The sequence below is a fragment of the Hippichthys cyanospilos genome, chromosome 14, assembly GCF_059441005.1.
Source record: "Hippichthys cyanospilos isolate Australia breed blue-spotted pipefish chromosome 14, RoL_Hcya_1.0, whole genome shotgun sequence".
Classification (NCBI taxonomy): Eukaryota; Metazoa; Chordata; class Actinopteri; order Syngnathiformes; family Syngnathidae; genus Hippichthys; species Hippichthys cyanospilos.
In genome coordinates, this window is record NC_142382.1 from 20,713,247 (window position 1) to 20,737,698 (window position 24,452).

The following is a 24,452-nucleotide window of genomic DNA, read 5'->3' on the forward strand; positions in this document are numbered from 1 at the left end:
AGGCCGTCAACTCTTGCTTCAATCAGTGTAGAATAATGAGCATGCGTCAACCATCATTGCAAGTGTTTGAAAACATGTCTGGGACGCTATAAATGTTGCAGAGGTGACTCTTTAGCTAGGAGGTGGATAGTACCATCCAGGGCTGATTGTTTCGCTGGCTGGACAGCTTCTCACCCAACTCACACTTCAGAGTCCCGAATTCAATTCCAGCCCATTCTAGCCTTTTTTTGTGCATTTTGTATGTTCTCACCAAGGTTTCTCGCCGCACGCTCTAGTTTCCTCCCACATTCCAAAAACAACTATGGTAGGTGTATTGGACATTCTAAATTGGTTGAAAGAATGGCTGTTCATCCCTGTGTACCCTGCAGTTGGCTGGCAACCAGTTTAGAGTGGTCTTCGCCTACTGCCTGAAGACAGCTGGGATAGGTACTGGTAAACCAGCGACGCAATTAAGGATAAGTGAAAATAGAGAATGGCTACCCAGCTGGATGTAGAATTAACCAGGAGAGGCCCCTGAATGATTGTCATTCTATTCTTATTCCTCCTCTTAACTGAACTCTGCTGATTGCTGACTTACCCCTAACCCTGTTCAAAAAGTCTCTCTTTCAGCATCATATATCCTAATTTCCTACTGTAATCTACATTAAAACATTTAATTCTAAACAAATCTACTTGCAACACCGAGTTACCCAATCTGACTCCTCTGACTGATTTGGGTTAGTGATTGCCCTTTCATGTGAGGTTGTTGACTCCTTCGTAAAATTAAGTGTCCTATTGTTTGTTATTTTACAAGCACAAGTGACCTTCCTCATGACTTTGCACCTCCTTCTCCTCCAGTCTTACACTAGGATTCCATATACTACATTGCATCTCTGTTCCGACGAGTTAATGAAAGAGAGCTATTACCACATGCTGCACGTCCACTGCGCTGCATTGTGGCTACATCGTTGCGCTGCGGTCCACCAATTTTACGCAGGATTTGAAAAATCTGGTCCCTCGCTGTCTGCCGTGGTCAAGTCCACTGTTCAGACAGCACCAAATAGGAGAAAGAATTTCATCTCCATTTGCATTGACAAAGAAAAAGCACTTCATGTGAACAAGCCTGTGTTTATCTTTGCTCATTTTATTTTATATTTTTAATTTCAAGAGTTGGTGGTCACCACACAAGCGCAGTATGAACGTCCTGGGACTCTGTGACAAAGCACAGCAGAGCAGGGATGCAAGCAGTGGGTGGGGGTCTGCTGAGTCGTTGTGAAGGTGCACCACAGTGGAGTGGAGATGCAACTCAGGATGTGGAATCCCCATGTCAGTGTTCCAATATTGCGATAATGACGGCGATGGCCCCACAGTCGCCACATGTTCCCCATGATGCCACAGCAGCTATCACAGAAGCCACAGAAAAGGGATGCCTCAGGCACGTTGGGTATTTTCTAGGCCTTTTTTCAACATTGTACCTTATGTGACTTGCCTGCTGCTGCTGCCTTACCTCCCACACCTGTGGTGACCTTAACTCCTGTTTCTCTCCACACCTGCACGCAATGAAACCCGAACAAGCATTGACCACTGTGTTAAGAAAGGACCCTAGAAGTCTCTGGAAAAGCAGCATCTGGGCGAAGTGGAGAGGGTTCCCAGCAGCAGGGTCAACTTTTGCAGAGTCAGGAGTCTTCCCAGCAGTTCCAGTTCAACTCCTGGTGCGAGGTGGAGGAGGAAGAGCAACCGACTGAGACAGAACCTCAAGCCTCCTGCATTTGAAAAAGGAAGTGTCTCACTCACACACGCACATGCACACACACACACACACGCACACACACACACACACACACCTTAGCATACTTTTATCATCACATGCCAACAGAACTCACGATCAGACGCCCTTTCCAAGTTCACAAAGCACCTGTAGATCTATTGGTCGACCTTCTATGCACCTATGAGGATCCTGCTGAGGGTGTGGAGCAGGTCGACTGTTACACAGCCAAGACGAAATACCACTGCTCTCCTGAATGTGAGGTTCGACTTTCTGATGGACCCTCCTCTTCAGCACCCCCGAATAAACCTTCCCGGAAAGGCTGAGGAGTATGATCCCTCTGTAGTTCGAATATATCATTTATCCCGCTTCTTATAAACATGAACCTCCACCCTGGTCTGCCAGTCCGGGGGCACTGTTCCCCGTAGTCCACCTATGCATCCATTTGTTTTCCACTACTTAATCCAGGTTTAGCTCATTGTCCAGTTTTAGTTAATGTATTAAGTTGAACTCCCTCTGGAAGGTTAAATGGAACTGGGACGGCGGATACAATTCAACTTTTTTATTGCCTTCATGCCGGCTTTGTTTACAAAAAGGATAGACACCAAGGTTCTTTGCACTGATGTTTACTGATGTTCACTTGCTTGAAACAGTTCACACCGTAGAACTGACAGATACGAGAGAGATGTCAGCTACAGACAACATTGTACACATTTAACGCAAGCACATAAAAAACAAACTCATACGTACCACTTTGGGCTGCTAAAGTTAGACATAGCTGGAAACACTTTCTTAAAGTATCTTTCTTTGTATATCTTTGGTGAATATGCACATGCAGTTGTGTCTGACGCGATGACAGCGAGAGTGTTAATCACCTTCCCGGAAGCACCTTTTGCGACCTTAAATAAACTCGAATAAGTTACAGGTTGAAAATCGTCCATAAATAAATAGTATTGCTCTGATGGACTTTGAAATAATATGTAGCCATTTCAAGTCGATTAAGTTGATTAAGTGTCAATGCACCATCGCCCTCTTCCGGCGTTTCCAACCGCTACAGCCTTAACAGGCATGCATGCACTCATGTAACAGCTATTTGGCATATCAGCAAAGACTCTTGACAACTTCTGCAGATACACAATCCAGAGTGTCCTCTCCACCTCCATCAAAGTCTGGTACAGCAACTGCACGGCACAAGACAGGAAGGCTCTCCATCGTGGAATCAAGTCCTCACGGCACATCTGTGGAGTAGCCTTGCCTTCATTGCAGGACATTTACCACACCAGGGTTCTGCGGAGAATGCGCAACATCATCAAGAACAAGACACATCTACTAAACTATCTGTTTGAAACGCTGCCATCAGGCAGATGCTACTAGAGCCTGAGGGCCAGGACTGCCAGACTGGCAAACAGCTTCTACCCACAAACCATCTCAACAAATCCCTCCCTAATCTGCCTCCTACTGCATGCATAAACAATATCTTGCACTAAATGTGTGCTCTACATGATATTCTGGGCTACATTATTGGCACCATTGTCTCTGTTTTTTTATTACTATTTATTTATTTATTTATTGCTTGATTATGGAATGTACTCTGCTGCTCGGGAAGTAAACACAATAAGAATTTCATTGTGTGGTACAATTATACAAATGACAATAAATCTCATGAATTTTTTAGCAATAGCAACAGCACCTCACAAACCATCAGTTCATCCCGGTTCCAAGGTTGATTCAGGTGACCGCCTGCAGCTGGACACTGATGTGCTTAAATAGAGCCCAACTCACCCCATAATGCACAAACCTGAAATCAATTACCCCACCCACAAGAAAATCTTTATCTAATAGTCTTTGGTAACACAAATGATCAAAGTAACAAAATAAATATACTGTAAGTTCAGTCATGGCACTACACTCATGGCAGCAGCTTCAGCAGGGAAGCCCAGACGCCCCCTCTCCCTCTCCCCGATCACTTTGTTCAGGAGACATGGTCTCTCCATCATGTCCTGGGTCATCCCCGGGGCCTCCTCCATTTGGAACATGACCAGAACATTTCACAAGAGAGCGACCCAGGAAGCATCTAAAACAGATGCCAAATTCCATTATTCCACTGCTGATCCAGGGTGCATGTGGCAGGTTTCACAGCATATCACAGAATACAGGAACAGCACCAGTATCATCAGTGCAAAAGACAGTCTGCCCGATGACCGCAGCAACTTTACATATGATTTGAGTCCTCCAGCCCCCACACAGAGAGGGGCGGCAGATGCTTTATCCAAGACAAGTGTGAAAGAATTTGTAAATTAAGTTTATTCCATGCTTGTAAGTTGTTATCATTATGTGTTTTTCACATACTTCTGTTATCGCTGTAAGCTCATTCTGTGCTTGAAACCAGACGGCACGAACTGCACTCAACCCCCACAGCTAAAAAAAAAAAACATGCACTCTATTTTCTTGAAGTGAACTTTGCCAAGAGAAACAGGAAACTTGGGACTTCGTTTGACTTAATGTGAAATAGCTGTCTAGCACTAGACTGTAATAGACTTGTGGTTGGGCTGTGGCTACCTTCTGTATTGTTCAATGCTATTCTAAGGCAATAAAAGAGCAGGCAGGGGACAGAGAGACCTTGGAAGCAAAGGTGAGAATGGGCGCTACACTGTCCCTTGCCAGCAAGGAACATCAGCTTGCCATCTTGACTGGTCTGAGTCACTATTTTGCTGCTCAGCAGTTGGGCTTGTCTTAGTCTTCTTTAAAGATTTCTCTGAAACACAAGTGAGATGATAGTGGTCAAGAGGGAGAAGAGGAAGACTCATCAGCACAACTGAAGTCAAGGTTGGAAAGTGGAGAGGGTGAGGAGCTTTAAATATCCCGGCATCCTTATCAGGGAGAACCTCCCCTGGACACTCCACACAACACAGCCAAAAAGGCTCAGTAGCACCTGTACTTTCTGTGAAGGCTGGGGAAGTTTTAGTGTGTCATGAAGATTCCTCAGCAGCTTCTACCTCTGCCATTCTAAATATCTGAATAATTGTCTAGTATGGCATCTCCACTCCTATTGACTCAGCAATGGACACTTAGGTGAGGACAGGAACGTCGTTTGAACAATAGAGAACTTTGACCTTTAGCTCAACTTTCTTTACAATGACTTACAGGTACAGAGTGTGCAGAGAAGCCTGTTGATTTCCCATTCCATCCTACCCTCACTAATGAACAAGACCCCAAGATACCTAAACCCCGCTACTTGGGATGATGAAGAGTGTGACCCGTCTATAAATGGAACCCAACCCCTTCTTAAAAGGGGGAATACCCCCTCGTTCTGCCAATCCTGAAGCGATGTACCTGTTGACAGTGGAGGCAATGTCAACTAGGACAGCCCTTCAACTTCTTGAAACCAAAGATCATTAAAGTGGTTGAGTGTTGTCGTGACTTCATTTCTGGAAAAGAACTTATAAATAAAAGTGTAGCAATGCTGTTCATATGTTACTTGTACCATAAGTACAATTTATTATGAAAGATCGGCTGACTTTCTCACAAAGTTTGGCCTTGACCCTGATCCCGTGGCTTGACAGTTATGGCATTGTCTGACGTCAATCTTGAAATAAAAGTTGGGCAGCCCTGGTATACTGTATAGTACTGATGTTTGTGTGTGTTGGGCAAAACATCGGTTTGGCTTAGGAGTCAAACCTTTGAAAATAACACCTACAAAGAGACACGCTTACTTTAAACTGCAAGCTATTGGCTACCTCGAGCAATATGGGAATCTAGCATCTGCATGAGCATTCAATATCAAGGAGTCCATGGCTCAACATTCCAGTAAGCCACACTGTAGAAAAGAAAGGGACCAGCACACTGGCAATACTAACAATAGGCCATGAGGTCAGCTTTTACTGTTGTTATCGTTTGCCATGTTAATGGACAAAAAACGCTACCTATGGTGATTGTTAAGTTCAAGCAACCCCGAACATTTAATAAACAACAAACAGGAGGAAGATAAACAAGGTTTTCTTGCAAGAACGGAAAGGGACCTGACCTTCTCAGATCTCCGTCCTTTCTGGTTACAGATCGTTTTCGCTCCCTATTTATTCATTTGGGGTGGCCCTGGGTACAAAAGCCGTTGCTGTCCTCAAGGATTTGGGGTAGAGGTCTTGGCAACAATGCAAACGCACTCGGCTTGTGATACTGGGTGGTATAACGTGCTCTTCCATGCTGTGATCTTCTTTGTCAGGAACACAAAGACCAACCCCCATGCTTTGTAGGGGGTGCAGGTAAGAGTCCAGGCAACCCCCATGCTTTGTAGGGGATGCAGGTGAGAGTTTATGCTGTTCTGCCCCTGGAAACGTGTCGTCTCCTCACATGCGCTTCACCAACAGCTCCAACAGAAAATATCCATGTCTACTGTTCCAATATACATACTGCAAGAACAAATATGGGATAACATAGATACAGTTACTCCAACAGTGATTTTTAAATGGAAGACTCAGCCCAAAGAAATTCAGCAATCCATCCATTGTTAAGGCTAATCAAGAGGTCAGGCCCTGCAAGGCAACGATACGGACTCGGACATTGACGAGAGGGAACTTGGCATGTTAAATGGGTAACTTGCCCAGCTCTTATCAAATATGAGGGTTGATGAAAAGAAAAAAAAAATATATGTGAGTCCATTGTGGATACTTTAATAAAGTACAGTCAAACTTAATTAGTTGGGATTGCCATGCTGTGAGAGTTATTGTAAAAAGAGAAAACACGGTAACACACAGCTTCTCATTTGGTCTGCGTGCCACAACTTATGTGAATGAGGAGTGTCAGGTTCATTTGTCAGACATTTGTAAGAAATTGTACACAAAAAAGAAGACAAGGCAATCTTCCCAACTCATGCATGAGGGGAGCGAAGAGGAACTGGCCAAAGACAATTCTACTGCGCTCTGCCAATCTCTCCGGCTCCCCTTACTTTTATTTGATACAGAGATCTCTAACTACATGAAGATCCCGGCCCTCAGGGGGCAGGAAAAAACGCAAGTCTATGGCCGGGACCTTGTGTACTTGTCCTTCTATGTGTGAGCATGTGGGGGAGAAACCAATGCATGTATGAAAAAATACGTAGCGGAACATTCTGATAATACATAGCAAAAACATCAATAAGAGTCACAGCTGCGGGAACGCTCCGACTGGCAGGCTTGAGCGGCCTTCCTTCTGCTTGAGAGAAAACAATGACGAGACAGTTCTTTTCCCACAAACAGAGCACTCATTCTCCCAGCGTACCGTCAACATACCTAGCAGTACATCAGCAGTTTATATTTTTCATTATCATTCAGTATATATTTATTCATTCACACAGCAAAGCATTTCTTCATCGCGAGCATTAATATTTTGTAGCAAATGTATAATCAATATATATACAACTTTTCTAACAATAATTATTCTAACAATTTCCCCCTTTTGGTTCTACATTTGCCCCAAAATATTATCATCAAGGAGGGCCCACCCCTCTCCAGGCTTAATCCAATTGAATTACTAGTCTGATGGCAAAAGTCCGAATCCACAGAACAAATTTGGTCATAAAGATGAGAATAGAAGAGAAAAAAACCTCCTCACCATCAGCAGCAGGGGTACCAACGTCAAAAAAAAACAGTGCCATCTGTCTGTAGAAGTAGAGGGTACATTTCTTGTAATCTCAAATTAGTTGGGGCTATAGTAGTTGAGATAAACCGGGTGAATGCGCAAATGCAGGGAATACAACAACAACCACACAATGTAAGGATAGCTGTAAACACTGCAACAGAAACCAGGGCAGAAAACACCAGAGCACTATATTTACCAAATATGTTGGTAAATATGTTGGTAAACGGCTGCTTGTTTTGCCACCTTATCAGCAAAAGCATTGCCCAATGTTATGTGATCTGTCCCGGTTGCATGAGCCACACACTTACAGATCGCAATTTGTTTTGGCATCTGAACTGTATTTAACAAATTAGACAGTAATTCAGCATGTGTCACAGCTTTTCCCGTGGAGGTTACCACCCCCCTATTTTTCCATGTGTCACAGCTTTTCCCGTGGAGGTTACCACCCCCCTATTTTTCCAATATCGGGCAAATATATGATAAGTAAAAAATGCATATTGACTGTCAGTGTAGATCAGAGGTGTCAAACTCATTTTTGTCGCGGGACATTATGTAGCAAAAATTTCCTTCATTGGGCCGATATGTTGAAGAAACCAAGTTAAGTTGTCCCATAGTATTATTATTTTACACAACTAATTGATGGCTTAGTTGTTTTGAAATCAGAAGTAAAGCAGCCTAGTTTGTTCATTTATTGTTTACATTACTGTAACAGAACAAACCAAAAAATCTCAACTTTATTTTTCATTATACACGACAAGCTAAAGTTTTCGAACAGAGTTTAGCAAGGGTCATGGAAACTTACATGATTTGCTTTTGTGGGCCACATAAAATGACGTGGCGGGCCGGATTTGGCCCCGGGCCTAGAGTTTGACACCTGTGGTGTAGATTGTAACTACTTTCCCTTGCATCAATTTGCATGCTTGTGTTGTGCTTGAGCTATTAGCGCAGCGGAATCTTTTCTTTAAATTTTCAGAATTTCCAGAAAATAATTTTTGCTTTAGGATCCAAACAATTTATGGTGAATATAATGTATTTATATAGTTCCTTCCACACCATACGGCATACAAAGAGCTCAACAAACCTCACATTCACCCATTCACACACACATTCATACCGTACACCAATGGAAGCTGCCGTCACACAGGGCACAGTCAGCCCCACTGGGAGCAAAGTTAGAGTTCAGTGTCTTGCTCAAGGACAGTTTGACATAGTAGCCGGGGTTGGCAGTTGAACCCACAACCCCCTGCCACTATGGATGGTCCATGCCAATAATCTAGCAATACCTCTTCTTTTGCAAATCTTTAATCGCCGATTTAGCCTTTGACCTGGCATGGACAATATTCACTTTTAAACTCCACGCCCAAATGCCAATGGACAATTGTAAGTCAAGAACAAACCTAAATCTAAATATGAAATCAGAAGTTACAAAAACAAAAACCCTTGACTTTTGCATAGCTTTCTCATGCTAATTTTCAAGAAACACATTTGGTCGCCAGAGTTCTCATAAACTTAGGGAATATAAACAAATACAACAGATCAAACATGCTCTCATTTTTATAACATTATTATAACAATCATACGTAACCCTGAATTAAAATAAACTATCAAAATAACTCTTTATCCCTAAAATATATCATTATTAACGAGTAATCCATCATCCTCTGGCTATCCATTAGGATAGTCACACAACAATCTCGTGTATTTTATTTATATGTTGATAACTAATTCATCATCAGTCAATTTAACATTTGCATTCTCCTAATCCACAATATAATCTCACTTTATCCCATAATATACTTTTCCATTTTTACTCATCATCTCATCATCTGACTAACCCTGCGGGTGGACCACTTTTCCCACAAACCTCAGGTTTGACACCATCTAAAATTTGCAATTTTGACTTTAAATCAATTAAACTACATAAAGCATCATCCAGCAATGCTTTTTAGCACACTTTTAACCAATTTTATTGTTTATTTCTAACACAAAAACATGTAAGAAAAACAGTCAAATACACACAAACAAACAAACAGACAAATGCACACGGGCCCACATCGCACAACACACAGCACACACAGTAGAAAAGAGCTGCCATATCAACCTAAATCAATGATAATCACAAACTGAAAACACCCTCTCAATGTGTTATTTTCACCACCATCAACCTATTATTACATTACAATACAATACAATTCCATTCATTAATTCTTTGTGAGCATATCCTCACCACCTCATGCTCATATTTGTTATCAGAGTCATGTAATTATTATTAATTTTCTCATTGCATCTTACTGAAACAACCACAATGTTTGGTGTTATAATCTCTACCTGAACCCCAATTTGCTGTGTAGCCACTACACAATATGCTCTGATATAATTTCCTATTTCTAAATCATTAACTATTGACTTTCTCATAGTGCCTATATTTATTATTTCTATCATGTATAATTTTCATTTATTATGTTATATATACAAATTCTCTAGTAAATACTGTAAATCAATTATTAGTATCATTGCGATCTATTAAATATTATTCCCAGTTCCCTTATCTAGCCACTTTTCTCAGACCTGTCTGTCTTAACTTCACCTGGTTTCCTTACAACCCCCACAGGACCTGTCTCATTGTCCTCCTTTCTATGAAACATAACTGAATCCTCCTTTTTCTCCTTTGGCCCCTCTGACACATTCTTTCCGCCTCCCCCTCTTCTGCGCTACTATCAACCAAAACTCAGGTATCCACATATCCATCTTTGTCCAATTTATTTTTATTATTTTTCCTTGTGATTCTTATTTTATCTCGTAAATCTACAATTTTTTGTGTATTAAGCTGGCCAGCGAAACTATATTTTGTTATCCACAAATTCAAGTGTTTTATTTTAGATGGACATTGCTTTTCAACACATTTCCAATCTCTGCATACAAGCTGTTGCTCTACCGATAGTATTCCCTATTAACGCAAATTTAGCTCAGTCTATGAACCTAGGGTTACCTAAAGACTGATATTCAACAAAAAGCGGGGAGACAATAAATTTCTCAATGTGGTAATACTCAAGCTTCTACCCAACAGGGCGGAGTATTCTTGCCTCTGCTTCCACAAAGAGTTGTCACTTACAATCCCGTTTAGTTTATATGAGATCGGCGTCTCCTTTCACCCAATTCATATTCACACAACTGACACTCACACAACGCTTGGCGCACAGCGTTTAAGCGGACTCTATTAAGTATGTACAGGACACCGCTGCCCTATTCCAAATTTCCTGCGCACACCATTTTAAATGCGGACTCTATTAAGTATATACAGGACACCGCCGCCCTTTGTTTATCGACTACTCGGTCTCTTCACTTGACATGGACTAGTATTCTCAAGGTTTTCACAACACCACAATATCACAACGTCAGCATGCGAGTTCACCTACCCACCCCGTGATGCCTTCTCCTTCGGCTTCAACCCTCAGTCCCCAGATGCGGAGCCGAGACCCAGTCCCTGAAAAGGGTCTTACTGCCGTGGCCACGGTCTTGCCTGGTTGTCGACTCTGCCTCTGGAGACCTCAGGTATATTGTGATCCGGCTCGAAGGACCAAATAAATGTCAGGTTCATTTGTCAGACATTTGTAAGAAATTGTACACAAAAAAGGAGACAAGGCAATCTTCCCAACTCATGCATGAGTTGGGAAGACAACTTTTTTTGTGTACAATTTCTTACAAATGTCTGACAAATGAACCTGACAAGGAGCAACCATTTATTGATTGCACATACTTGTGTAACCCCACCCATAGCCCATATATCACAACAATTAAGGACATTCATTTAGCACAGGCGTGCATCTTTAGACTGAGAAAATATGGTATTGTATATTTATTGATTTAATTTGAAAAGCAACTTTGCAATGTCGTGTAGCTTTAATATAACTAACTAATTTAATGTTCACCATGCAAACAGTACTTACCAGATGACTGCATTATATCCATTAAAGTACCTTATTTTTCGGACTATAAGGCGCGAGTTTTTCCTCATGTTTTGAGCCTTGCAGTTTATAGTCCAGTGTGGATTATCTGTGTGTTTTATATGTGTGTGTTTTGTTCTGTTTGTTTTTTGTGCTAGCCACCAGCAAGCAAATGTGTGTATCTGTTCAAGGTGTCAATTTATGGAACAACTATCAAATAGAACTGAAAAGATGTGAGTCACTGGCTACGCTCGACAAGAGTTAAAACAATATATTATTACAAGTATATACATGTCTAAATTTAATAAGAGAATGTATAAAATTTGGGGTAAATTTGTGATGTGTAAATATATACAATAGACAGTATATGTGATTTTATTTATGTACATATGAGTTTATATAAATTATGTATAATATGTTATTATGTTCACTAAAACAAACTATCAAACAAATGGAGACAATAAAGATATTATTGAAGTATTGATTTTGATTTTGAACTGCTATTTAACTATTAACTATTAACAGAGATTCATCCATTTTCAATAAATATGTTGGGACTAAACATGCACCCATGTTCAATCTGTTAAAGAGAGGATGTTGCTGTTGGCAGACAATTACAAAAATATTAAATAACTAAAAATAATCATAAACGTCATATACCTCCAAACCTCCAAGACTGTTATGACCCGCAGGTCATCTGTTGTTTTTGTATGTGTTCTGCTGTGTTCTCCCCTTGGTTGGTGTGTGTATGTGTGTGTGTCTTTTTGTTGGAGTGAGTCAATTTTGTGCAGAAGGTGTCCTCACATTGGCTGGTTCTCCTGATTGCTGTCCTATTTAAACAGCCTACAGACAGAGCTCTGTCTCTCTCCAGTCATCCCACCACCAGAAAACGCCATGTTTCAGGACTGTTACGAAACGTGTGCATTAGTGTTGTTCGCTGCGTTTGTTAGGTTTAAAGAATCTGTAAATAGAGCAGTAGTAGGAGGGAGACGCCATTTCTGTTTAACCCTTTTTCTCCTGTTTATGTGTTAGGTAGAGGCAATTGTCATTCATTTCCTTTTTGTTCGGCTAGCTAGTTAGGGATTTAGAAAATTTTTTGTTTTTTATTTTGTTTGTTTGCTCTCCCTCTGAAGACAATAAAACTGCTGTTTTTGTTCAATACTCTTTAGTTTCACGGGCCTATTCTGGTGGTGAGAGTACTGACGGGGGAGCACACACATTATATCCCAGTTTCCCTAGGCTGAGTGTAACAAAGACGACTAGCTTAGTCCTCCAGCGCTTCTTAAAAAATCGCTTCAATGTAAAAGAAGAAAAGTCCGATTTCATACCCTTTTTGTCTAACTTGTGGGGTTCATAGTGGAGAAGGGTCAATTTCGTGCCAATCTGGCCAAGGTCCAGGCTGTGGTCTATTGGCCCTCTTCAACAACACCCAAGCAGCTGCAGATATTCTTTGGATTTGCTAACTTTTACTGGTGGTTTGTTTGCAATTACAGTGTGGAGGTGGAACCCTTAACTATGTTGACATCCCCAAAATAACATTTACATGGACCCCAGAGGCTGAACAATAAATTTCCTCGCGCACCCGTACTCATGCATCCTAATCCTGAGTTACAGTTCGTTGTTGAGGTTGAGGGCTCAAACTCAGGAGCGTGCTGTCCCAGCGCTCTCGGTCGATGAGAGGTTGCAACCTTGCTCCTTCTTCTCACGTCGCCTTGGTCCAGCAGAATGTAATTACGACGTGGGCAATAGGGAACTGTTGGCGACTATCCTCGCATTACAAGAATGGAGGCACTGGCTGGAGGACACAAAGATTCTGTTCCAGGTTTTCGGCCCCGTACACTGTTCAGGCCCTCATAGACTCCAGGACCAGTGGCAGGGGTGTGCAATGTCTCATCAACTGGGAGGGGTATGGCCCGGAAGAACATTCGAGGGTCCACCACTCCTGGGTCTTGGATCCTGCCCCCGTCCATGACTTCCACTTATCCCACCGCCAGAGGAAGTGTGGGGGGGGGGGGGGGGGGGGGCGCTGTTTCTGCTGTGTGGTTGACAGGACTAGTGTCTCCATGAGTGGAGGTGGCGGTGCAACACCTGCGCCTGGGCGGCCAAGACCACAGAAGGATGCCGGGCTACTGTTTATTATAACTAGTGCTGTTACCCGTGAAATTTCCACAAAATTGCATCCGTGTATTCCTCATGTCCTTTTGTTTTGTTACTTGGCTTGTAATCCGAGTTTTTGGCAGTGTGCCTTCTCCCACTGCTAGTTTGCAGAGGAAGTTCTCTGAGTCAGTCCCACGTGAGTGCCTGGAAGAGATCGGCAAGGGAGAACGAGAGCTTATTATCTTTTGTAATAAAGTGGATTCTCAAGTGTAAACTCTGTTCAAGTGTAAATTGGTCAGGGCAACTGCGGCTCACCATGATCCCTATAACGTACATTCTAAACATGAAAACAAGAAGGAATAACAGTAATAAGTTTCCGTACATATAAGGTTTAATAATTTATGATTTAAATAAATATGTGTATTGCAGTAGTTCAGCGTCTGAGGAGTGCCGTGCCATAAGCATTTACAGTTAACTCGTCTGTCCGGGATGCAGGGACCCTTCACAGCATGACTCTCAGCAATATTGTTTCTTTTTTTTTCTTTTTGATTTTTTTTAAGGGACAGTGTGTAATATTTAGACCCTTTTTCCTTACAGACAACAAGAGGTGCTGCAGGTGCTGCATTTACCATTGTCCGTAGCTATAAAAAACATGGCAGCCTCCGGCAAAGTGCCCCCCCCCCCCCCCCCCCCCCACACACACACACACACACACCCCCATGTAATATAATGTAAACATTACTAGATTATATTTAAAATATACTACTGGTCATTAAGAAAATATTCATTTGCAAGTTTTTTAAATTTAAAGTCATTTAATTTATTCCTTTTTATTGATAAACGTTCTAATTCTTACACACTGTCCCTTTAAATAAAAAAAAAGTATCTGTAATGCTCTGAGGGTGTGATAGTGGAGGGATCACTATACTTATTTAGATCAGCTCTGCATTCTGTTCTTGACTTTTTAAACACATCAAACTTTCCTGCAAATAATTATACTTGCATAAAGTAGGATACACGATTTATAACAGTGTGCAGCTCAATGTATGTTTGCAGACTCCCTAGATAGTAAGGCAGTAGTAACTATTACTGGCTTGAAATGAGACCCACAGTGGCGCAATAAAATGAGCAGCTATGCCCCGAGGGCCTTTATTTGGGTTTCCACAGTTTACTGACATAGTCAATGGAGCATCGATATGATTTTCCCTTCAGATGGTACTGCTGTGGTTGCTGAGGCCGTGTAATAGATGCCATACTGGGATCATTGGGTTCTCTTGTCATAAGCACTGATCAGGTGACTGCGCAGCAAAGGAAGGAACATCTGTTCTTCTTTGTGGCACAAGGTGTATAAAATTTCCACCACTAAAAATCCAAAATATTTCTCCCACATTACACTCTAGTTTGCTATTGCATTTTAACTTATTCACCATGCTCAATCGAGAATACTGTAAATCAGTGTTGCACATATTATTTTGCAAAGGGGCCACATGAGAATATGACCTCTGTGCCAAGTTGTGATTGAGAGCATAAAAATGCACCTTTTTGATAGATTGATAGTTTTAATTTAGTCATGTAATAATATTGAAAAGGCAGATTGTTGTGTTTCTCCACTTTTCTACATGTAGGCACAGCATGAATTATTATAAATAGGTGTCACAGATGGTTAACAAAATTATTCATCATAAAAATTTCATTTCCACACTGTAAATACTATGATATAATGTTGTGCACTAAATGTCAACGATTAGTCATTGCTACTTAAGACTCCCAGATGTATAGATATTGAGAATTCTAGACTACTCCCTCGACCCCACCTACCCCTCCTTTTTGTCACATGAAGGAAATACACTGACAAGCTTGGAGGCAGGCTGTACTTCTTGCACCTTCCTCCCTATACTCATTAAACTCAAATAAAGGTGCTTGTTTATGCTCTAAATCACTTCTCAATTCTCCGCATACTGTCGTGCTAACTGCTCAAAACTTTTACCACCGTCTCATGTGACGTGTGTAGTTGATGAACATTCACTGTGAAGGTGGACTGGTTAGTACAGCGTCCTCACAGTTCAGAGGTCCTGGGTACAATTCCAGTTTGCCCTGGCCTTCCTATGTGGCGTTTGCATTTTCTCCCCATGCTCAGTGCAATCCGGTCACCTCCGATGTTCCAAAAACATTCATGGTAGGTGTTAGTCTATTGGACACTCCAAATTGTACTTTGGTGTGATTGTGAGTTTGAATGGTTGTTTGTGTGGCAACCTGTGCAGGGAGTCTACTGCCCGCAGAAAGCTGGCATGGGCCACAACAAGCCAGCAACCTTAGTGAGGATAAGCGGCACACTCCTTGGTTTACAGATGAAACGTCTGAGGCAGAAGTTCTTTCTGATTGAACGGAATTTGGTAACACTACTTAGTATGCTTGTAAATGGATGAAACCACACTATGATGGATTTGTGTAGCAGTGATTTCTTTAGATAAAAAAGCAATGTGGATGGAGGTTTTTTCACACACACAAAGAGAGGGAGACTTTGCAAGTTCAACTAAGCCTGGTTACGTGTAGACAAGTCGGCCGTGGTATGGTAGAGAAGAAGTCAGACCATGGGTCTCCAACAAAACACCCTTTTGAGAGATCACCTCAGGGTCATCAATTGTTGGAATTTGTAAATATATTTTAACCTTGTTACCAGGTAATTCCTGCATATTCGTTTTATCTCCCTTAAAGGAGTAATTTATGTACAATATAACTAAGAAAAATAAATGTAAAAAAATAAAAAGAAAGAAATATAAATTACCTTTAAATACAATTAAGGAGGCACTAACTTAAAGTCCAATAAGTACAAAGACAGAATTCTGGGTTTTCATCTATCCCCTAGAGCACCAGCTTGAGGACAAGTTGGGCGCTGCTACAGTTTTGTGATTATCGCCACCTGGCCTGGTTCTATTTCCTTATCCAAGGGCAGTTCCAGGTCAGCCTGACCGATTCGCCTCACTCCAAGTCAAGCCCCTGAAAACATCATTCAAGTTCCTCCCCCATCCACTCTTTTGTTCTACAAACATCCACTTCCCGCCAATCCTCAGAAAAATCAGTTTCAGTTACCCCTTTTTTCCTGGCCCGCACTGTGCCATTAAGACACCTAACCTGTCATGTCTCCCATTCACCTCCCTTTTTCCTGTTCTGTTGTAGAGGTATCACTTAACTTCGGTGACAAGGGAGCGGAGTCACCGGCCATGCACCTGACGTGCATTCTGCCATTAGTGGGTTTCTTAAGTGCGTCCGGAGCAGCAGGACGACGTCGAGTTATCCTCGCCTTCCACAGCTAATAGTTCCTATAATTCCTGCCAACTGCCTCAGTATATTTTTCCGAGATTTTTGTTGCACTTTGCGTCCTCTGGTTTTTCTCCCATTGTGGTTGTTTTCGGTTGCTACCTTTCTTACAGTGCGTCATCCCCCTGCACTCTGCCTCCTCTATAATGCCCTTGTGTGCAATAATTCTATAGACTACTTCTGAACCCAAGGTCGGATTCCCAAGTTTAACATAAGTTCAAAGATATGAAAGCTTCAACTACATAGAACATATCTGAATTCTGAAATCTGTATTAGTGCTTAAGTTGTTTGTTTTTAATGCATTACTGATTAACTTGATTCAACTTAATTGATATGCTTAAATGAACAACATAAATATTTCATTAACAAGCTGCTCCAGAATACTTTTTCCCTCCTTCAACTTACTTATGATGAAAATATTTCAAACTGAATTTTTAAGTACTTAAGACATTTTTAAGCAAGCGCTTTAGTACTGAGTATTGGGGTAATATTGACAATGAGTATCTGTACTTTTATTTAAGCAGCAAAGTTTTGTACTCTTTCCACTATCATGATTATCTAAATTCAGTGGTGGCCCGTCAGGGCCAGCAAGGCCTTCTCTGCTGGCCTAACGTAACCTGACATAATTATCATAACAAACTATAGTAATGATAATAATATTAAGAAAGTCCATTTAATTTCAAATTCATTTTTACTAAATACATATATTTTATGTATTTTTTTTCATCTTTACAATTATTCTCCATATTCTTTTCTTTTTGTGTCATATCCATTTGGTTACTGTTTTGTTGAAAGGATCGGTGCCGGTCGGCGCTCAGGAGACAAAGACAACACTCAACAAAAGACCAACGTTCCCAAATACTATTTAGCCCAAATAACTGGCATATTTATTTTGACCAAATGCAAGTTCTCAAATACAGTTGACATTGCGTGAAATCATCATATGAGCCTCTTACCTATGCCGAGAAGGTGGAGAGCCACCACCCAAGCAGAGCTCCGCTTGTCAACCGGCTGGGCGTCCGTACACAACCCGCAGCAGACTCTACTTGTTTGTACTCTGCATCTCTCTTTTGTATTTTTTAGTTGCGTGCACGAGGAAGGGCAGGTGGCCTACCCGTCCGCCCTGGCACCGCAGCACCTGTTTCCCGATTTGATATTGACACTTAAGTGTGTCCTTCAGGCTCTGAGAAACATCTTGCTCAATAATGTTCTCCTTTCATGAAAACATCTTTTACAATAATACCTGTCAACTTCCCACAAAAATGTTCTTCTTTGTTATGGAAACAAGATAGTAAAACGGTCAAATCGTCCTGACCAAAAACAAGTTAGTGAAAAACAGCTTATATAACCATGGTTGCACAATATATTTGGGTTTTCAACGGCTATGGGAAGCATCACTAATTACAATTCCTCTCAGTTACGCTCCTTCTAGTGTTGTAGTTTTAAGTTGGGAGTGTTTAGCCAATTAGAATTCAGCTAACTTGTGCAGACTGTATGTAATCCGCCTGCTCCCGGAGGCTCTAGGACATTCGCGTCAACAGTTGATATGTGATATGATATAGCACAGAAGGATATGTGAGCACCCATATAATTTAAAAGACAACTGTAATAGCCAACCAAGTCATAAGATAGCCATCTAGAGGACTCATGTTGAACGTGACGTGAGTGGATGCTCAGTGCAGGAAGGTGATACAATGCTCAACGAGCAAGCTACGCGGTGTTGTTTTTGGCTAGAAGCGTAGCGTAGCTATTAGCAAACCTGTCCCGACTGGGCCAGATTTCTGACTGGGCTAACAAGGCCTTCAAAGCTGGGGAGAAATCAGCCCTGAGAACAGCGAGAGCCAAACTGTCCCGTGGCATCAGGAAAGCCAAACAAGAATACAAAAACAAGATAACTTCTCACTTCAAGGACAGCAAGAATGCACACAGCCTATGGCAAAGCATACAGGCAATCACAGACTACAAACCTGCACCACAAAGCTGCGAGAGCAACATCACTCTGCTCAACAACCTAAACAGTTTCTTTGCACGCTTTGAGGAACAGAACACCACCCGCCCGGGGAAAACACCACCACCTTCGCACGACCAGCCTCTGTGCCTGTCTGCTGCCAGCGTGAGGAGGACACTCTCCGCCATCAACACCCGGAAAGCAGCAGGTCCAGACAACATCCCTGGCAGGGTGCTGAAAGACTGTGCAGAGGAGCTGAAAGATGTTTTACAGACATCTTCAACACCTCCCTGAGGCAAGCCATTGTGCCATCAAGCTTCAAAGCTGCCACCATCATACCTGTGCCAAAGAAATCCTCCCCATCCTGCTTCAACTACTATCGTCCGGTGGCACTGACACCCATCATCATGAAGTGCTTTGAACGACTAGTCCTGTCACACATAAAATCCATCCTGCCCCCCAGCCTGGACCCGTATCAGTTCGCCTACAGGGCAAAGCAATCCACAGACGATGCAATCTGCTCTGCCCTACACTCGGTACTCACCCACCTGGACAAGAAAAACTCATGTGAGAATGCTGTTCATAGACTTCAGCTCAGCATTCAACACCATAATACCTCAACAACTCACCTGTAAACTGGACAAACTGGGCCTCAGCACCTCACTCTGCAACTGGCTGCTTTATTTCCTCAGCCAGAGGCCTCAGGTGGTGCGTGTTGGCAACAACATCTCAGGCAGGATCACCCTGAGCACGGGGGCCCCACAAGGCTGTGTGCTCAGCCCCCTCCTCTTCACCCTACTGACACACGACTGCACAGCAACCCACAGCTCCAACCACCTCGTGAAGTTTGCTGATGACACAACATTGGTGGGCCTCATCTCCAACGGCGACGAGACCCACTACAGGAAAGAAATGGAGCTTCTGACCAGATGGTGCAAAGACAACCTCCTGCTAAACATCAGCAAGACCAAAGAGATGGTTGTCAGCTTCCAGAGAGGCCGCACCCAAAACCCCCACTGACCATCAATGGTGCTGCAGTGGAGAGGGTGAGCAGCACCAAGTTCCTGGGGGTGCACATCAGCGATGACCTCTCCTGGACCACCAACACTGCATCTCTGGCCAAGAAAGCACAGCGGCATCTCTACTTCCTGCGCAAACTGAAGCGGGCAAGTGCCGCGCCACCCATCATGACCACATTCTACGGAGGAACCATTGAAAGCATCCTCACCAGCTGCATCACCGTGTGGGGCGGGAGCTGCACTGACTACAACAGGAAGGCTCTACAACGCATCATGAGGACAGCTGAGAGGATTTTTGGTGCTCCACTCGCCTCGCTGCAAGAGCTGTACACCACCCACCTCAGCCGCAAAGCCATCACAATTGTCACCGATACAAGCCAAGCTGCACACAGTCTGATCAGCCTCCTGCCCTCCGGAAAGAGGTACAGGAGCCTCCGCTCCCGCACCACCCGACTCAGGAACAGCTTCATCCACCAGGCCGTGAGACTGCTGAATTCTCCCCCCTTCCCACCCGTGAAACTGCTGAACTCTCTCTCTCTCCCCTCCTCTCTCCCACATTCAGCCCCAGCCAGAAGAAACACTTAGCTGGCCCCCCACCTAAACTCAAACTTTGCTCATGCATTTGCAAAATTTGCACAGACTTGCTGCTGCCATATTTATTTATAATTGTACTTATATTGCACTAGCGATTACACTTAGAACTATAACAGCTACCTCAAATGCACACAACTGGGACAACCACAGTCAGAGTTGTCTTGCCTTGTCTCGTACTGTTGGACTGTCTTGTCATATGCTGCTACTTATGTCTTGTTTTGGGATGATCTTGCCATACCTGGTTTTTCGTATTTAGTTTTAGTTATTAGTTTAGCGACACTAGGCAAAGTAGATCAAATATACTACACTTTACATTACTACTATAGATAAGAATCTAGTTTTTAGGATTGTCTCGTCTTGCGCACCTGCACTTTGTTATTGTACATGTAAAACGCAGAGGATAGTGAGAAACGCAATTTCGATTCCTTTGTATGTTAAGCACATGTGAAGAAATTGACAATAAACTTGAATTTGACTTTGAGGGGCGTGAGCTAACCATGGCAAATAGTTCTGCTGGGAATGCCTTTGGTTTGCAAAGGATCGATTTGGTGTCTGGAGCTACACTAGATTTGCAAACTTCAATTGTTTAACCAAGGCAGCAATGATACACCGTCTGGATGGCTGGACACGTGCTACAGTGCTTTTAAAAACTTCTTGGGACACCAGAGTGGATATACAGTATTGTACATCTTAGTTCGAAGGTAAAGAAAGCTCCTCAATGCGCTACGGTGATTTTAAAAACTACTTGGGACAGTTCAAAGGTAAAAAGAGGTCCTCAATGGGCTACAGTGCTTTTAATAAACTTTTGGGAACACCCGAATGGATACACTGTCTGTCACAGTGCAAAGAGCATTGAGCATGAAGAGGTCAAGAAAAATAGGCAGATATTGAAAAGACTGATCGATTGTGACCGCGATTTGTTTTGGTGAGTGCAAGCCTTTTCTTTATACATCGTTTCATTTTTAACATATTTCTGTTATTTTATTTTGCTCATATTCAATATGAGTATAGAAATAAAATGATGTTCTTCTTATATTAAAGTGTAATTTGTAATTTTGACTTTTTAAGGATATTTATTTTAAATTGTTATTAAGTTATTAAGTATTGACAACATCACGTATTATGACAAGTTTTGGCGGGTTTATTGACATTTTAAAGCTATGGAAAAATAGCCTGTGTAGTCCAGTTATGCACACGTGTGCGCATGGGGGCTATTTACTCAAGAGTCTGACATCACAGAAGGCATACATGTGAAAGTCACGGCCCAGCACTGTTGAAAATTAGTATTTATCAAAACAGAAAAGCAACATATTGTATTGAAGTTCCCTGGACTAGTGATTATGCTTTTTTTTTTTTTTTTGTAGAATTTACTCTGGTTAGTAGTGAATCCCAAGATTTCTTATTATGGTAAAAGCTTTTCAATAAAATGTAACTTATGCACAATAACTACACACTATCCGTAGGGTCAGGGCAATGTGCCACATTCATACATTATTAGCGACAGGTTTCAAAACGTGGGAATAAAGTAGCAGTAAATAATCAGAAATTATTGAAGGATAGGAGTGTTTTACATGGTGACAATGGGTGACAGCTGCCATATTTATTTTTGGGGTAACATACAGTACAATCAATTTTGTGTAATTTGAGATGTTAAGCAAATAAAATAACTGCTAGAAATATTTAATATGACAGTATACATTTAATCTTATGGGCCACATTTCTTCACTGATGTACAACATCCATCCATCCAGCCGTCATTACATATTATGAAATTTGAAATCAAATTTACCATGTTAAATGATCTTTTGAGTTCATTGAGACCTCGAAGTGGCTCCACTAGGATGTCAGACAGAATTATTCTCTCCAAAATTTTATGAGGAAAGAGTTCTTTGTGTTCGCCCAATTCTCATCCGTCTTTTTCATTAAACCAGCTTGAGGTTCCATCCGAGATGCCATATTCAAAAGGTGTAATCCATTTATCAGTCCAAGGGCACTTGGTAGGGGGGGAGGAGATGAGGAGTAGTCTCTGGAAAAATTCTATCCAGGATGAAGAGTCCAGATAATAGATGTTTTGGCAGCAGGCCGTAAAACAATGTTGTCGGCATTGAGTCCTTAGTATCAGACTGAATGGGGATTCAATGAGCCAAATTAACAGTTACTTTGAAGCAAAACGCCATCTTCTCCGGGATGACAGCCATTCCACATGATGAGACCCGTTCCTTGTGTGGAATGCCTTTCCTTCAGGTGAAGTTACCATTTTGCCTGAAAGTAACTGATTGCTAATTTGGCTCATAGAAACCCCATTCTACAGCCACATCTAAGATGTGGTTAGATCCACTCACCACATGAGTCTGAGTGATGTATGCTCATCCCAATGCCACCAAAGAACCATAGGATGGCTATAGGATGGATCCCCGCATCAAAATTCCAATAATGTAGGTGTTCCTCATGGCTTCTTTGGTTAAGATCACTTCAGTGGTGTATCAGGCAGCAGCTATCCCAGTGGACAGGGAAGGCTCCCCAACATTTGACCTCTCTGTGGAGAAGAATGCAATACTTGGAACAGCTAAGATCAGGTACACAACTCAAAAGCCTCCAGACAACCAGTATATACATAAAGACTCTTTCCCATTTCAAAAATGTATTAAAAAATGCAATTGATTAGATATTTTATTTACATTTGTTCCACTGTATTCAGTGTTTATTAAAGGTTTTTTTTTTTATCACACTGCATTTCTGTCCATAAAGGTAATGAACAAAATCCGTGACAAAGGGCAGCCTTGGCGGAGTCCAACCCTCACTGAAAACGAGTTCGACTTACTGCCGGAAATGTGGACCAAGCTCTGACATCGGTCATACAGGGACCGAACAGCCCGTATCAGGGCGTCCGGTACCCCATACTCCCGAAGCACCCCCCACAGAGATCCCCGAGGGACACGGTCGAACGCCTTCTCCAAGTCCACAAAGCACATGTAGACTGGTTGGGCAAACTCCCATGCACCCTCAAGGACCCTGCCGAGGGTGTAGAGCTGGTCCACTGTTCTACGGCCAGGACAAAAACCACACTACTCCTCCTGAATCTGAGACTCGACTTCCTGACGGACCCTCCTCTCCAGCACCCCTGAATAGACCTTACCGGGGAGGCTGAGGAGTATGATTCCTCTGTAGTGTGAACACACCCTCCGGTCCCCCTTCTTATAAAGGTGACAACCACCCCAGTCTGCCATTCCAGGGGCATTGTCCCCGATGTCCACGCGATGTTGCAGAGGCGTGTCATCCAAGACAGCCCTACAGCATCCAGAGCCTTTAGGAACTCCGGGTGGATCTCATCCACCCCCGGGACTTTGCCACCAAGGAGTTTTTTGATCACCTCAGTGACCTCAGCCCCAAAGATGGGAGAGCGCACCTCGGTGCCTGAAGGCTCTGCTTCCTCAGAGGAAGATGTGTCGGTGAGATTGAGGAGGTCTTCGAAGTATTTTACCGGTTCACAATGTCCCGAGTTGAGGTCATCAGTGCCCCATCTCCACTGTACACAGTGTCAATGGCGTACTGCTTCCTCCCTGACACGCTGGATGGTGGACCAGAATGTCTTCGAAGCCGTCCGGAATTCGCTTTCTATGGCCTCACCAAATTGCTCCCACACCTGAGTTTTTGCCTTGGCGACCGCCGAAGCCGAACTCTGCTTGGCCAACCGGTACCTGCCAGCTGCCTCTGGAGTCCCACAGGACAAAAAGGCTCGATAGGACTCCTTCTTCAGCTTGACAGCATCCCTTACCACTGATGTCCACCTGCGGGTTCTGGGATTGCCGTCACGACAGGCACCAACCGCCTTACGGCCACAACTCCGATCAGCCAATGCACCTAACCCCTATGGCCCCTCCCACAGGTGGTGAGCCCATGTGAGGGGGGACCCACATCGTCTCTTCGGGCTGAGCCCGGCCGTGCCCCATGGGTGCAGGCCCGGCCACCAGGTGCTTGCCAGCGAGCCCCACCTCCAGGCCTGGCTCCAGAGGGGGGCCCTGGTGACCCGCATCTGGGCAAGGGAAACGTGAGACCATTTATTTTCCTTATCATATGGGGTCTTCTGAGCCGTGTTTAGTCTGTAACCTCACCTAGGACCTGTTTGCCATGGGGGACCCTACCAGGGGCATAAAGCCCCCGACAACTTAGCTCCT

At 42.9% G+C, this 24,452-nt stretch overlaps 1 long non-coding RNA gene across 2 annotated transcripts in view; it reads right to left on the bottom strand.

The window, feature by feature from the left end:
* Positions 1 to 1,201: 1,201 nt before the first annotated feature.
* The window catches only part of LOC148413275 (uncharacterized), a 77,426-nt gene continuing 54,175 nt past the window's right edge, over positions 1,202 to 24,452 (bottom strand). Inside the window, exons 1-3 of one of the 2 annotated variants that reach the window (XR_015867779.1) lie at positions 12,884 to 13,319; positions 1,487 to 1,742; positions 1,202 to 1,380 (exon numbers count right to left, since the gene is read on the bottom strand). This is a non-coding gene — a long non-coding RNA (uncharacterized LOC148413275). Of the gene's footprint in view, positions 1,381 to 1,486; positions 1,743 to 12,883; positions 13,320 to 24,452 lie in introns of those variants that run through there. The other variant, XR_015867780.1, reaches the window with a different exon arrangement.